The sequence below is a fragment of the Drosophila melanogaster genome, chromosome 2R (genome assembly GCF_000001215.4).
Source record: "Drosophila melanogaster chromosome 2R".
NCBI classification, from domain to species: domain Eukaryota; kingdom Metazoa; phylum Arthropoda; class Insecta; order Diptera; family Drosophilidae; genus Drosophila; species Drosophila melanogaster.
The window spans coordinates 2,242,463-2,259,211 of record NT_033778.4 but is presented as its reverse complement, the minus strand read 5'-3'; the positions used below and the strand labels follow the sequence as shown (position 1 = coordinate 2,259,211).

At 33.6% G+C, this 16,749-nt stretch overlaps 1 protein-coding gene across 2 annotated transcripts in view; it reads left to right on the top strand.

The window, feature by feature from the left end:
• CG17684 (uncharacterized protein) overlaps window positions 1-16,749 on the top strand; it is a 396,036-nt gene that overhangs the window by 2,904 nt on the left and 376,383 nt on the right. The window contains exon 2 of one of the 2 annotated variants that reach the window (NM_001015352.4): window positions 13,206-13,240. The exons of the other annotated variant lie outside the window; for it this stretch is intronic. The gene's annotated coding sequence lies outside the window, so the exon portion shown is untranslated. The remainder of the gene's footprint in view (window positions 1-13,205; window positions 13,241-16,749) is intronic. 2 annotated transcript variants of the gene reach the window in all.

The following is a 16,749-nucleotide window of genomic DNA, read 5'->3' as shown; positions in this document are numbered from 1 at the left end:
CCATGAATTTTTTTGGTGTATAATAAAAAATGAAATTTTGTACACCATCAAAATGATGACCTCCCGTAAATAATTTCTCAGTGTATTTCGTGGAATATTTTCAATAAAAATTTTTGTAAATAAAACACTCTACTTTTCACTCCTCGGCAAAAGATCGATCTCCCGGCGCAGATGAGCTGAAATGAAAGCGTGCCATTTTCCACAAATACTTTGAGAATGTATAAACTCACGGATACTCCTCACTCGAATTTCGAATCCAACGACTCCAAGCAAACTTTTATAAATTCTTACTCAAAAATTTAAATGCGCACTTAGAAAAATAATTAGATTAGGTTAGCTTACATAATATAAAAATATATTTTATAATATAAATATATAAATATATAATATACTAAAAGGAATTCAATTTAAATACATTTAAAAAATACCAAAGTGCTAAAAAATACAAAAAACTAAGTCCCCTACTCGAGTGCACATTTTTTGTAGCTTATTGTGAAAATTTGAAATACATCATTTTAAAATTCAACTAAATTGAACTGAAATTGAATTCAACTAAATCTAAAATTCTCAGTTCAAAATGGTTCGGGGATAAATAAATTTTGATGTAGGTTAGGTCAGACCTATATTTTATTTATTTAGATTTTTAATTTAAAATTACAGATGTTCGCTTCATCAGGAACTTGCACTGCATTCTGGACTACTAATCCCGCTAAATTTTCCGCGCCTTTAACCTCACTTTGGGGTACTCCTGAGTTGTTGAATTTTTTTCCAATTAATTTAAATAACCATCTTTTGGTCACGGCTTATCCCCGGTTGCGGTCCCGCTGCTGCTGCTTCTTCTCTTCTGCCACTCGCTGGAAAGAGCGCTCCACTAGACGGCCTGACTAGGTTATTTCCTCTCCTTCTGCCCGCCTGTGGCTGCCCCAGTCGAACCTTGGGGTCTGGGCGGTGATGCTGATGCGCGATGGCTACGCCAAGCGAAGATTTTCCCGGCTTCTATTTCTGCTCTAATAATATTTTCAGCATCAACTCACAGTTCAGTTTTCCTCCGATATTCACTAACCTGCGGCTGCCCCAGTCGAGCCTGGGCGGCAATGCTGCTGCCGTGCACTGATAATGTCGAGAAAAACTCACTCTAACAATATTTCCATCGACAAAAAAAAATCTCACGCCCGCAGGTTATGATTTTTTCCGACATGAACTTTCCATCGACTGTTTTATATCAAAAAAAGTAAATCGGAAACTCAAGCTGAGGTGTAGGCCATCGGCGGAAATCACGATCAGCTGAAACCCACTCTATTTGCGATAACCGAATTATCCCAAAACTTTCCGTGTGTAGCTGAATTGGGTTGGAACTATGCAGCCACTTTTTTGATGACGGCCAAAATTGACCTCTGTCCTTCTTACGCTGAGAGCGTAAGAAATCTTAAAATAGAATTTGCTTGTGTGAGTAAAAAGAAGATACGAGAACGCGTATATGTGTGCGTGTTGTGCTAGAAGACGATTTTCGGGACGAAGATCGAAGAAACGAATTTACATATTTGGGGAGTTTTGGACAATTTCGTAGCAATATGATGAAATTGCGCGCTGTTTAAAAATATCAAATTGGAATATAAAAAAAAAAAAAAATTTATATGAAAAACAAATGAATCTAATATGCATTTTAAATAATAAAATTTGATCATTTACATACACCATATTAAGTCAAATGACTTAATAAATATATTAAATAATTAAAGCAAATATAAAGGAAATTATTATAACTACTGTAATTTAAAACATAAATTTTCCAAAAAGAAGACATTACATTGAGAAATAAATATTTCATAAAAATAATACGAAGTAGAAAATAAAAATTTATAAAATAAAAAAAAAATATGAAAACTGTTTATTGCAAAAATCATATCAAAGACATTAGAATTATTCTAGTGTATTTGCTTTGGTAATATCTTGAGGCACGAAGTGCGGACACAAGCACTCAACAATCATTGCCTTATTTTTTTATTTTTCACACGCCGCAAGCTGAATACTCTTATGTCAAATATTCTAATGAAAGGTAATTTTTGAAATTTATTTTGTGATATTATGATTCGGCTATTACTATTTCTAAGCTTTATTTAAATAATAATAACGTTAAGGCAATGCAAAACAAGAGTTTTTCGCATGGTGCCAATTGATCAAAAATAATATAGATTTAAAGTCTAAGAACCTCTAAGGTGAAGAGAGAGCCTGGAGCCACAGCGAAAAAATCGTGTGCCAAAAAATCGTATGGCGTTACGCATCTTGTTATTCTAGTGTCTTTGGTATGACCCTAAATTAGTGTGTAAAATCTGACCGCAAGCTCCCTAAAGTTTGTTTATCGGGAACTATATTATTTAATGCTTCAGTCGCCTCTACCGAAGTGACCGCCGGATTTGAGCTACCAAGCGCCAACCGATTATTTACGAAAATGATCGTTATTAGCAAAACATGTGGAAAAAGTTTTGAAAAAATCTCACCATTCGTGATTAAAAAAGTCATAAATTTCACATGCGATAGCGAAGAGGAACTTGTTAAAACTAAAGGATGCGGGCACAAAGGAACTTCAACCAAGGCAAAGTGTATTCAAAACGACCTACGCAGCATCCAGGAAGACAAAATACTACCTGCTTCTCAAGTTTATTGACAACAAACCATCGGAAACAAGTCTGTTTTTAATACCACTAACCTCCCAGCGACCCTGAAAATTGGCTACGATAGTGCTAAGGTTCGTCCAAAGACATTGAAATGCCAAGATGCCTAACGGCCATACCAAAGCCATTAGAATAACTAGAAGCGTAACGGGTTTCCAACATGCAAATTAACTTTTTACGGTATAAATTATTTAAAAAAAAGAATTTTTTATTTTTTAATTTTTGTATTGGTGTTAAACTTTTCAACTTATCACTTTATTACAAGACACATATTGTTATCTATTTATACATTTATAAACCGTTCTTTTAATCCTCCCGAATCAGACTGATCTTCAAATTCTGAATCCTAATCCAATCAACCTCGGCCAGAAGCTTTTCTTTGACACTTTCTGAACTTTTGATAAAAGCTTTATGCTGAAATTATTCCACTGCATTGTGAAATTCAATTATGCTGATCGATGCAGTTTTTGATTGAAGCGCAATAAGTTGGCCGTGGTTTGGTCTCCAAGCGGAAGCTGTGTTTACGTAAAGTTTGGGTTATTTATTTTAGCGGGTAGCTAAGCGCTGGCAAAGGCAATGACAAAAACAAAGACAAAGGAAATGCCGACGAGATTGAGAATTGAAATTTGTTTATAAACTGTGGAAGGGTGCTATGTTTATGGGTTGGATAACTCTCCCCCTTCTAAAATGACGCGTCCCGCTTCATTATTAATTTCGTTTAAACGCTCATTTAATTCTGTTAAAACTTCTACTTCATTATTTGGTTTTTCTGGTTCTGGCCGTTTTTGTTTGGTTACAAATATATAATTTCTGAATTTTAATATTAACATAGTAATGAAGTACAAAATGATTAAAATTAGTAATATAAATTAAATTGAAATTTTCCAATTGTAAATTTCAATAAATGGGTTTAAAATATTAATGTTGTCAAGAGAACGTTCTGAATTGTTGGATTTTATATATTCTGATATTTCCAGGTTTTTAAAATGGTTGGTAGTAATGTACTCAAGTATTTTGTTTTCTGAGTTCGTGTATGAAATATTATTTATTGTAGTTGTGCTGTTAAATGTTATTAAATATGACCCGTTTAAATGAGAATCGTTCACAATACTATTTCCATTTATTAGAATGGCACCTTCTTGAATGATATCTATATTCTTATTTTTTTCTAGCTTTTTAGTGCAAATTGATTTTTCTCCATTTAGTAAACGGGTAAAACAAGTCTTATCTTTAGTTATAATACAATAGTTGTTAAAAAGTTCGTTCTTAAAATTAGATATTTCATAAAACGTATTTTCGCATTTTGCGACCTGATTACTTATTAGTAATTTTCCATCATTATGTGAAATGGATCTGGCATAGTAAATTTCGCATCTGTTTGTTATAACGGGGTATTTTATATAAATAATTAAGAGTTCTTTATGCAATACAATTTTGAATATGGAGATGTCCATTAGGTCTGCAATAATTACAGGTTGTTGTTCGTGATCTAATATTTCTTTAATGTCTTCATTATTTAAAATTTGTGTGTTGAATAAATCAATTTTGGCTAGTGTGATAGTATCAATAAGGTTTTGTAAGTCAAATGTTAATAAACGTAAACGATGTTTTCGTAACGGCAATTCTTGATCAATAAAAATGTTTTTAAAGTGATCGGAAAGTGATTTTATCTCTTTAAACAATTTGGAATTAATATAAAATTGTTGGTTATTGTTTTCAATTAAATCATTTATTTTATTCTGTATTTTAATGAAATCATCGTGATCCGGAGTTCCAGCTAACCATTTCCAAACAGTGCCTAACTCATTTATTCCCCTTTTTGATCTAGTTGGTATCAATTGTGACAGAATTAATTTCAGTATCTGTATTTCGTAAGGAATTTCCCATTTTGTCCGAATATTTGTATCTTTTCTAACATATCCTGATTCTAGATTGATTATTTCTTTATAAAAACTTAAGTTAGTTACGTGGAATAAGTCGGCATATGATTCATAGGTAGGGACATCCTTTTTGTCCTTGATCAGGAAGAATTCGTGATTGGAGTAATCAATTATTTCTGAAGTGGTTATCAGTACGAATGGTATTAGAAGTAATAAGAAATGCATTTTCTGTAATTTAATAAAATAAAAAAAATATGGTATTTGTTAAAACTTAATGTTGTCTTTGTGAATAGTTCTGTTTCTATTATTGATTATAACTTATAACTTAACGAGGTAACTTTTCCTTAACAACCTGTTTTTTGTATCTAGTTTTTAGCTTATTTCTTTCTCCGTGATTCTTTTCATAAACAACTTGACCTACATGGTATTCTTCTTCTTTGCGACCTTCATTATGTGTTACTATCATTTTTTCTTGTGTGTTCTTTAGAATTCTTGAAATATTTTCGTGATTAATTTTATTATAAAGAATATCAAAAGGTTTTTGGTTTGTTGTTGAATGGATGCTGTGATTGAATTCTTTTGCGGCTCTAATAATTATTTCAGAATAGTCAGTAAGATTAAATTCTTCCTTTATACAACGAGCCAATTCTGTTAATTTTGAATGTGCCCTTTCTACTTGTCCGTTCGAGGTACTGTGTCTGGGGTCTGCGAAATGTAGAGTTAAACCACATCTTTGTGCAAAGGATTTAAATTGGACAGAGGTAAAGCTTGGTTCATTATCAGTCATAATTACTTTGGCGTGGGGAAATTGTTGGAGTAGTTCCATTACTTTATTCTCGATGTTTAGTTTGTTTTCTATTTCTTTTACAACCAGGAATTTTGAGTACGCGTCAATACAAGTTAAGAAAATAAGACTGCGCGTAATAAATGTCGATGTGTAAATTTTCTCCTTCTTCAGTTGGAATAGGGGCTTCCCCAATAGGAATTTTAATAGGATGCCTGTTGTATTTATTTTCGTTGCAAATTATACAGTTTTTTATGTATTCTTTTCATTTGATAAATAAATTTGGCCAATAATATAATCTATTGATTTGTTTGTAATTTTCATCTAAACCTCTATGAGCTCGACTATGTGTCTCTTCTATTATAATAGCTTTATCTTCATTATTTTCCACGTCTCGTAGAAATATTTTAGTATAAAGAAATTTGTTGGTAAAATTATTTGTTAATGGTAATTGAATATGATAAAGATCTTCTAAAGTGCAATGAATTCCTACCGTTATGTTTGGTTTTAGATACTCCCTTAGTATTTCTATTAAGTTTTCTGGCGTGTCATATTCAATTATATGTCGTGTCTTATCAAAAACGTTCAATGACTCATGTATTGTATACCTCCCCTTTGTTAATAACAGTTGTTGTTGAAACTGATTTAACGGTTTTCGGGTCTCTTGTATTACATTTTCAAAACTACTTTCGGCAGAATGCTGTGTATTTTGATCTGAGCTTGATTGTTCTATATCGCTGTTAGTGATATTATTTATTTTCATTCGAGGTAATGCGTCGGCTACGACATTAGTTGTTCCGGGTTTATATATTATTTTCGGGGTGAAACTTTCTATGAAAGAGTACCATCTTTTCATTTCCACGTTCGGGTTTTTATCTGAGATTGTGAATGATAAAGATTGGTGGTCTGTTTGTATTTGTATACCAACAACACCATAAAAGTAATTCCTGAGATTTTTAAGAGCCCAAACTATTGCCAACAATTCCTTTTTATTTGTGGCATAAAGTTGTTCGGTTTTATTTAATGTTTTGGATATGAAAGTAATTGGTTTATTATCCTGTGATAAAACTGCTCCGATAGCTATATCTGATGCGTCTGTCGTTAAAGTGAATTTTTTGTTATAATCAGGTTGAACTAATTCCACTTGTGCTATTAAATTATCTTTAAGTTCGTTAAAAGCTTTAACAGCTGGGTCATCTAACTGTATTTTAATTTTTGTAGACATTCTCCTAGAAATTTTTCCATTATTTCCTCCTAAGTATTTGGTTAGAGGTTTGGCAATTTTTGCATAATTTCGGACAAATTTACGGTAGTAGCCGGTGAGGCCTAGAAAACTTCGAAGCTCTCTAATGTTTTGTGGAATCGGATACTTCACAATTGTGGAAATTTTCTCAGTATCTGTTTTAATTACATTGTGAGAAACAATATAACCAAGAAATGCTGTTTCTAATTTAAAGAATTTAGATTTTTCTAGAGAAATTTTCATATGTGCTTTTTGTAAAATATTAATTATTTGAATTAAATCAGTGTAATGTTGTTCAATTGTATTAGAAAAGATTATTATATCATCCATATAAACATGACAAGTTTTTCCGACTTGTTCTCTTAATATGTCATTCATTGCTCTTTGAAATATTCTAGGAGCGTTTGTTAACCCAAATGGCATTCGTAAGAATTCGAATTTTCCGTTATTTATAGAGAAAGCGGTTTTTTCAATATCTGAATTTTTCATTAAAATTTGGTGGAATCCTGATTCCAGATCAATTGTTGAGAAATATTTTGACTTCCCTAAGTTAGATAATATTACAGACGGATCTTGCATCGGGTATCTGTCAGGTATTGTGTTTTCGTTTAATTTTTTATTGTCAATAACTAGTCGATGTTTTGGGGACCCATCTTCGTTTTGACCTTTTTTGGACACTACTAAGACTGGTGAATTGTAAGGGCTTCTACTTGGTCTTATAATTTGTTCTTTTAGCATTCTATCGATTTTATTATTAACGAAATCTGAGACCGACATAGCATAAGGATATTGTTTGCTATTAATTGCCCTGTCATTGTCAGTATTTATTTCTCCTCGAATATCGGTACGAAAAGGAATTTGCATATTTATTTTAGAATGCTCCTTTTCAATTTTATTCATAACTTTATTTTCAAGATCTTTTATTTGATTTGAAGTTAAATTTAGGTTATGAATTTTTTCTTTGTCGGACAACTCAACGACGGCGTGCTCAGGATTTGTGGATCCTAAACTATTTGATTTAAAAATGACGGAATTAACATCGTCGGCTTGTTCAGGATTTTTCGATCCCAAACTGATATATTGTTTATTAGCGGATAAATCTGCGCTGGCGTGCTCAGGATTTTCAGATCCCGAACTATTAGTTTTATTAATGACGGATAATTCAACGTCGGCGTGCTCAGGATTTTCAGATCCCGAACTATATAAACTGCCTTCAGCAATAACCGTTTCGGTTTTAAATACCTTTTGCTCATCAAAGTATTTTTTGATGATATATTCCTTCAATGGAAGAATATTTTTTCCTTCAATTAAACATAAATCATTTTTTTCCTCGTCAAGATATTCGAGTTTCTCTTTATTTCCTTTATACTCCATGATTCCTTTCTCGATATCTAATTTAGCTCCAATCTTTCTTAACAGATTGAATCCAACTAATAGATCAGATTCTAGACCCTCAATTTCATAAAATAAATGTTGTTCCCGAAATATGTTTATCAAATGATAATATTTTATGATTGAATATCCATGAACAGTAGATACTCTTTTGTGTATTGATAATTCTTTTTTATTCTCGTAAATACCCTTTTTATATAGCACGCGGTGGCTCCTGTATCTATTAATATTTTAAGTGGTCTTTTAGTTTTTCTGTCTACCCTTGTTATATGAGGCATTCCTCTGTAGGGTGCTGATCTAAAAAATTACCTTCGTTGATATTATTTGCTCTCATTGTTTTTTGAGCTGGCTGGTTGACTGTTCCCGTTGATTCCCGTTTAATCGCTGGGTATTGGTTATAATTATTTCCTTGGAAATTATTATTAAAATTTTGTCGGTTGTATTATAATTCCACTGGCTGTTATTATTCCTAGGACGGATGTAATTTTTATACGGACGATTTTGAACTCTTATGGAGTTGTCTACTTCCATAGGTTCTGGTGGTGGTTGAACTTTGGAATTATTGTTAAAGTTTCAATTGTTATTCGTTCCCAAGTTCTCGTTTTGTGGCCAATTATTATTTATTCTATTTGGCGTAATATTATTCTGTCTAGAGGCAAATCTAAGGTTGTTTCCATGATTTTTTTTTTTTTTTTCATTCCTAAATCCATTATACCTATTTGCAAATTGAGCTCTAAAGTTGTTAGACTCTAGTTCCTGACACTTTGCCAAAGCATTTGGCAAGTCTGGTGGGTTAAGAGAGAAGAGTGTTTCTGAGATTGAACCGTTTAATCCAGAAATAAAAATTCTAAGAGCTTCTAATTGTTTTATTTGTTCCCTTGGTTATAACGTTGTCCTTTCCATAAGTCATTATAGTTTTATTTATGAGTAAAGTCATTTTCTTGTTTACTTCGTTGTAAAATTCTGTAATGGTCATACGTCCCTGTCTAAGGATGCTGAATTCTGATTCGAGTATATGGATTGGTCTTTTATCGCTATAAATAAAATCCAATCTTGAAAGAATTGCTTGAAAGTTTAAGACGGTACCATGGTTGGTTAGAGCATCGTGTGCTGCTCCCATGATTTTATTACGTAGTATTGTTAAGGCGATAAAATATTGTTCACTTTCAATTTTATATAGACTCATTGCGGTTTCTGCCGCTTCTCTCCAGCCTACATATTGTGTTATTTCACCTGTGAACTTAGGTAAGGATTTAATTACCACTAATGTAGTTTCGGATTTTATGGTTCGGTCAATTGTTTGGATCTTATAGTCTTCCACTTCATTTCTGTTAGCGGTTAACTGCCCTTCTATCCCTTAAATTTTTCTGGTCACTTCACTCAACTGTACATTTATTAATCTATTTATTAATTCCATTGTCAGGTTACTGGCGCTGGATACCCCACCCGCAGAAAGGGTTGGTACTGAACCTCTGGTTGCCATTATTAATTTTAAATTTTCAAAACTATTTATTAAACCTTCCAGATTGTTTTAAAATAAATATTGTAATGTTTAATTTTAAAGCTTGTAGTACTCTCGGTATCTTGATCTTAATTTTTAGATTCTATTTAAAGGCTTAGTGTTATTTTTATCTGCTCACGATACTTTCCGTGGGAGTTCTTCCTTCAATGTAGTTGTCCTGATTATCTTCTGTTGGGGTCTTCCTTCAATAGGTTTGTCTTAATTATTTTGGAGTCTTCCTTCAATTGGGTCGTCTTAATTATTATTTATTGGGGTCTTCCTTCAATTTTGTATCTACCTGTGGCGGGGGGTTGCCTTCAGCTCTTCCTTTCTTCTTGGTGTTGATTTTTACGTTTGTTGTTTTTTGAGTTCTGTTTTTTAGTTGAGTTCTGATTTTTTATTATTGTGTTCTCGTAATTAGTGTTAAGTATTCAGTCCACCTTTTATATTAAATTCTTAATTGGATTATTGCATTTATTGATTTCCAATTAAGTTTATTCACGATCACTGTCACAGTAGTTAGGTGTCGTTGGATTGTTGTGGATGTTTTAATTTTTCCACTAAAAATATGAGTTGTTGGCGGCGCGAGTTCCGTTTTGTAATTAACTTATTTTCGTTAATATTTATTTAGAACTTTTAAGTACCCCGCCCCACGTTGGGCGCCAATTAACTTTTTGCGGTATAAATTATAAAAAAAAAGAATTTTTTATTTTTTAATATTTGTATTGGTGTTAAACTTTTCAACTTATCACTTTATTACAAGACACTTATTGTTATCTATTTATACATTTATAAACCGTTCTTTTAATCCTCCCGAATCAGACTGATCTTTCAATTCTGAATCCTAATCCAATCAACCTCGGCCAGAAGCTTTTCTTTGACACTTTCTGAACTTTTGATAAAAGCTTTATGCTGAAATTATTCCACTGCATTGTGAAATTCAATTATGCTGATCGATCCAGTTTTTGATTGAAGCGCAATAAGTTGGCCGTGGTTTGGTCTCCAAGCGGAAGCTGTGTTTACGTTAAGTTTGGGTTATTTATTTTAGCGGGTAGCTAAGCGCTGGCAAAGGCAATGACAAAAAAAAAGACAAAGGAAATGTCGACGAAATTGAGAATTGAAATTTGTTTATAAACTGTGGAAGGGTGCTATGTTTATGGGTTGAATAACTTGCATGCATTGGTAATAGTCAAAATTGCAATCTCTCCTCTCGCCTGAAATTCAGAAATTGCTTGCTTGTGTGAGTAAAAACAATAAATGAGAACGTGTTTGTGTGTGCGCGTACTTGTGCTAGAAGACGGTTTTGGGGAGTTTTGACCAATTTCAGTGCAAACTGATCTACTAAAATGAGTGAAGTGTTTTTAATTAATTCATTATAGTTTACATATATATATTTATGTTTATAATTAATAATATGTAGTATGGCACTGGCGTAAAACTTCTACAGTCCCCTGGAAAGTGTTGTGCTACATTTTAGGGCCAAGTCTTAGGAAAATCCACCATTTGCCGATTTTTCTACTTATATTTATTGAAAAGTTGTTTTATTTAGTTTAATTGATGAGATTTTGGATCAAGTAGGAAGAGCAAAGTATTTTTTATTCCTTGATTTAATGTCACGTTTTCACCAAATTAAACTTGAAGAGAGTTCAAGAGATATAACGTCATTTTCAACGAGCAATGGCTCATATCGCTTTAAGCGACTACATTTTGGGTTAGAAATATGCCCTAATTCATTTCAGAGAATGGTGACAACAGCATTCCAGGTATAGAACCTTCCAAGGTTCGACCTAAACGTCATTGGACAAATCTCCCACACACTTTTTACCACACAATAATTACAGACACATCGATCTCACACTCTGCTCTTCAATCTCTTCACTCCAAGTGGGAAATACAAAACGACCTCCAAGATAGCGACTATTTCCCTATTATCACGACCCTATTTCCAAAATCTTCTCACAAAAATTCAACAGACCCTTTTTTAACCGTTACTCGTAGAGTAAAATGGTATACTAGATTCGTTAAAAAGTATGTAACAGGCAGAAGGAAGCGTTTCCGACTATATAAAGTATATATATTCTTGATCAGGATCAATAGCCGAGTCGATCTAGCCATGTCCGTCTGCACGTATGAACGTAGAGATCTCAGGAACTATAAACTCTAGAAGGGTGAGATTCAGCGTAAGGATTCTAAAAAAGACAGAAAGCTTCTGCTGATCAAGAAAAAAAAAAGAACGGACTTCTTACAAAAGTCATTTTGCGTCTTCGTCATTTGAGACGAGGTTTTCAAGGGGCAGCAGACACAGCTTATTCACTCCCCGTTTCGTCAATCCTGTCGTTGTCCTCAGCACAGCAACTCGACTTCATCTCTTCACAATGCCGGCTACGGTGTCTAACCAGCTACGGTTAGATAAAGAAAGATAATGGCACAATTGAGGTGCCGCTAATTTGTGTCTCCAAAGTTGGGATCAAATAAATAAATAATAATATTAGGAATTGCTGGCGGCTGCGTTTCCCAACATACTCCCCCTGTTAGAAGCGTGGCCGGAAAAAATTAAAATTAAAAACAGAAAGTTTATGTTAAAGCAAGAGAGAATGCTATAGTCGAGTTCCCCGACTATTAGATACTCGTTACACAGCTAGTGTGACAGCGAACTCGAAATTTCATAATTCTTCTTGGATATTGATAGAACAAAATGAGAAAATTTTCAAAATTGTTCAAAAATGTGGCGGTTTTAGGGCGTTAGAGAGGGTGTGGAAAAAACTTGTTTTTCAAATTGAAAGAAATTTACAAGATTAATAAAATTATGAAAAAATGTCAATAAGTTTTTCAAAAATGTGGGCGTGACAGGATTGGGCGAGTTTAGGGCGTTAGAGTGGGAGGACAATTTTTTTATAAAAACTTACAAGACTAATAAGAACAACAACAACATTGCGCTGCGTCTTTGTCTCTGGAATCTGTCTGCTGGTTCTCAACCTTCTAGCTTTTATAGTTCCTGAGATCTCGACGTTCATACGGACAAGCGGATATGGCCAGATCGACTCTACTATTGATCCTGATCAAGAATATATATACTTTATATAGTCGGAAACGCTTCCTTCTGCCTGTTACATACTTTTTAACGAATCTAGTATACCATTTTACTCTACGAGTAACGGTTATAAAAGGGTCTGTTGAATTTTTGTGAGAAGATTCTTGCTTGGCTCGGGTCTAGCTCGCCGTAAGTCGGGGTTCTTTTAGCTTAGGATAATACGAATAAGTAAGTCCGTCTTATTCATAACATTAATCCAAGCTGGATTTTTAATTAATCGAAGAAATCTGATAATTCTTGGGATTGGATTTTAATAATTCCCCAAGTCTTTACCCTTCCTACCATGACAATGCTACTTAAAATATCTACATAGTAACAAGTTCAAAATAGGAAGTTCACATTTAAGAAAGTGTTCGACATAATTACTCGACAAACCATTAAAACTATTTATTCACAAATTCTTTTTTTTAATTTATATTTAATTATAATTCAATTTATATAAATTTAGTTTCAGCTGCTCCATTAAATTCTCATTAGCAAACTAACAAGTCTTAACCTAACGTATTATTCTTCTAGTCATTATCTTACTCTTCATTTTCATTTATATTTAGTAAAAAGTAAGTAGATAAGTAGATAATGGAATATTAATTTGTAAATATAGTTATTTTCTTCAAATAAGTGCAGATCTTATTTTTATTTTAGACTTTCGAGCGGCATTTCATGGAGCTTTATAACAGGTATTTATTGCTGTTGTTTTGTTGTACTCACGACCTTAACATGTCCACTCCATGATGCGTGTAAAGTTGGACCCAATCTCACGTTGACATTGTCGAGCTGTAGGTCAAATTTTAAAAGATCCTAATTTAAACTCCTATTCAAATGCCAAAACTCTCGTCAATCTGCGAGAATTTAACTCATTAATAATTACAATGTAAAAGAAAATCAATACTCAAAACAAAACAACGAAGCACAACTGCAGCTCTGCTTAGAAGGCCACTGGCAACTAACTTTGCGCTGCGATAAGACGGAATCACTAAATCAGGCCTCCGCTGGCAGCGTCAAAAAATGCGAGCGTTTGCCAAGAGGATTTATCTGAGAATAAATTGAGCTCTGGGAAGCTGCATGCAGGTGGCCTATGCTATGAGCTTTCCTTCGTCTCACTTCTTGTTACACACAAAATGTTAGTGCGAGGGTGGGTTGAAGAGTTTTTGGCAGTGTAAAGCCTTAGCTGAACCTACAGGTAAGGTTAACGTGACTATTTCAAGGAAGCCTTCTTTGAAGAAATTTTTTTTTCTACCTTGTATATCCTTCAAATGGAATACTCCCAATTTCTTTCCTTTATTATCCTCTAATTCAACTAAAGTTGGAATAAATACTGGTCCCAATTTACTACTGAATTTCTTTATGGCACTACTTTGTGTGAAGTTTTTAGCGTGAACAAAATCGCCGTTTTAAGGAAAGTTTGAAAATAGCTTCACTTAAGCTGACTGCCATTATAAGAAAGTATTACGGATTTTCTTGCTTTATATCGTCCGATACAAAGGTAGATCTTTTGTAAATATATCCATCCCTTATTTAGATCGGGAAATTTTGACTTTCTGTTACATATTTTCCTTATTAACCTTAACCTTCCTTATTAAAGTCAACTATGGGTCCTTTTTGTCCAAATTCCTCGTGTAGCGGAATGTGTTGATATTTTTCGACATTTTTTCATAGTTTTATTAGTCTTAATTTACTCACAATAATAATAAATATCAGGCTGACCTTAAGGTCATATTTCTTGAAATTTACGGGATTTATTGGTTCGATTTGACTTAGCAACTTCTTAATCTACGGATGTATCTCCTTGTTAATAAGAGAAACATTCTATTGTCGATTTCCCGAATTACAGTTCGGACAAGTCAGCTTGTATTTTCCTTAAGTCCGAAACGGTAACCAAATATGTATAATTCTTTTAGCCATACAATCATCAGATCTGTGGCCTTGTTTGTCACAATTCCATCAAGTTGTGGTATTTCGACGTTAAGTTTGATTCCTTCATATCTAATCTTACCAAACCTTTCTCTTCTTATTTTTCTTCTGCCACGAATGGGTTTTTTCTTAAACGCCATGAGATTGATATAAAACTGTTTATTCCATACTTCGTATCGGAGTTGTGCTCTGTTTAGGATTTTAAGATGCACAACTCATGATGTTACTATGATGTTAACTAACTGTGCTTCGGAAACTCAATTTTGCAGTTCATCAATTAACCGTTCCATGGTTTCCTGGAAATCTTCAAATGCTTCATTTTCTCCTTGCTTGCGTTTTCGGATTCCCTCCCAAACATCAAAATCTGTCTCTTTATCTTCAAATCTCTTCCTAAATTCGCCACAAAATGTATTGCAATCAAAATTCGGATTGTTTCGATGAAACTTCCAATACCTAGCACTTGCGTTTCCTGCAACGGAAGGTACAAATGGTCACACAGAAGTCCATATCCTACAAATGAATTCATTTATCCTTATGCTTGTTTTGCTACCATCAAACTTTAATCTCCATTTTTGAATACTTTCTGATACTTTTTCCGGGCTAAGATATGAGCTTGCATTGCTCCTGTTTACGCGTCTTTCTTTTACATTCCTTTCTTAATTCTGAGAATAACGGTTTTGATCGGAATCGTTCCTGCTCAGATCTGTATTTGGTTGGAGTGGAATTTGGACTTTTAATAGATGTTTCTATAATCTTCCCTAAGTATGGGGTAAGGTTAACCGTAAGTTGAAAATGTTGTTGACTAACAGTAAACTGTATAAGGTTCATCAACTCTAGTTGACTTCTAAGAGCCATACTGGAAGTCGTTCGAGGTTCTGATAAGATCCTATCCAAATTCTTCTATTCTATTTCTTGTAAGTATTTCTTGTAAACGCCTCACCTCATCAAGGAGGTGTACCTCGGATCCTGCCTGATCTGGTATATTCCTTCTCAATGGATAAATATCATTATTATCCTGACATTCGCTTACGCCGGATATGCCAGTTGCTGCGGCATCTAATTAAGCGAACAAAGTGTTATTAGCCCTTTCGGGCCTAACGCTTTTATATGTCTTTTCCAAATATGAAAAGCGAAAAACACATTTAGAAATTATTTGTAGAAAATATTTGCAATAAACAGCACGCGCATCACAACAATTCGACATTCAGTGGAGAGCTTTTGAAATTAGTAATTTCATTTTATTATAGTTTACCAAGAACCTATAGCATAAACAAATAATTATTTAGCAAACAGTTAACAAAACAGTGATATAGTAAAACTTAGTTATTAGTAAACAATAAGTAAGTAAATAATTTTAAAAGTCGGAAAGTTGCTTGTGAGCAACCTTGGGATTTATTACCTTGTGGTAATAAATTTGTTTGCACTTAGATATAAGGCCGAAAGTGAAAGGTTTGTCTAACAAAGAAATTGAACGTGCCTTAAACTTCGATTGGGATGTTTCTAATGATGAAGAATGTGGTGATGAATTGGCAAATATTTCTACGGTACTGGAGAAGAATTTAGAAGTAATTCTTGAAAGGGGAGAAAATATAGAGGTGGGAAAAATACAGTGTTTGAAAAATTTGAGCCGGACTCTTGCGTTGTTGTGCTTTGAGAAAATTGTTTCTAAGACGCTGCAGTAGAGCTTTTTCGTTTGTAGCTTCAGAGAGTATTTGGGAAGATGACAAAACTTTTGATGTCGGGGAGATAAAGACACCAGTGAATTACTTCTACGCAGCCTGTTGTAATATGCAAACGTTGGAGCCCAAAAGCAAAAGCTTACATTGATATTCCAAGGCCAGCTATTGTTGCTTCATACAGTAAAGGTATGGGTGGAGTAGATTTGGCAGATATGCTGATGGAGCTGTACAAAATTAACCACCGATCAAAAAAGTGGCATGTCGTTTCTACTCATAGCTAGATCTATAATGATTTAAGATTAGAGGGGTATGTAGTTTCTAGTAAATTTACTTGGAACAGAGAAGATTAGCCGACTAAGTCGGGACTTTCAACTTCACCACGAATAAGCATACAAATAAAGACTGTTCCAAGCATCATTTTACGGTAAGCTAGGGAAATTAATTTAAGGAATAAGGAGGTTATATGAGGTTTGCATCCCAATTTAGGCGCCGCAAGGCAAACAAGTGATCCATTCACAAGATATGTGAGGATCATCAGATTCCATTGACCACCTTTTTTAAAAAACAAGCACCATATTTGAAAGCTATATAGATCG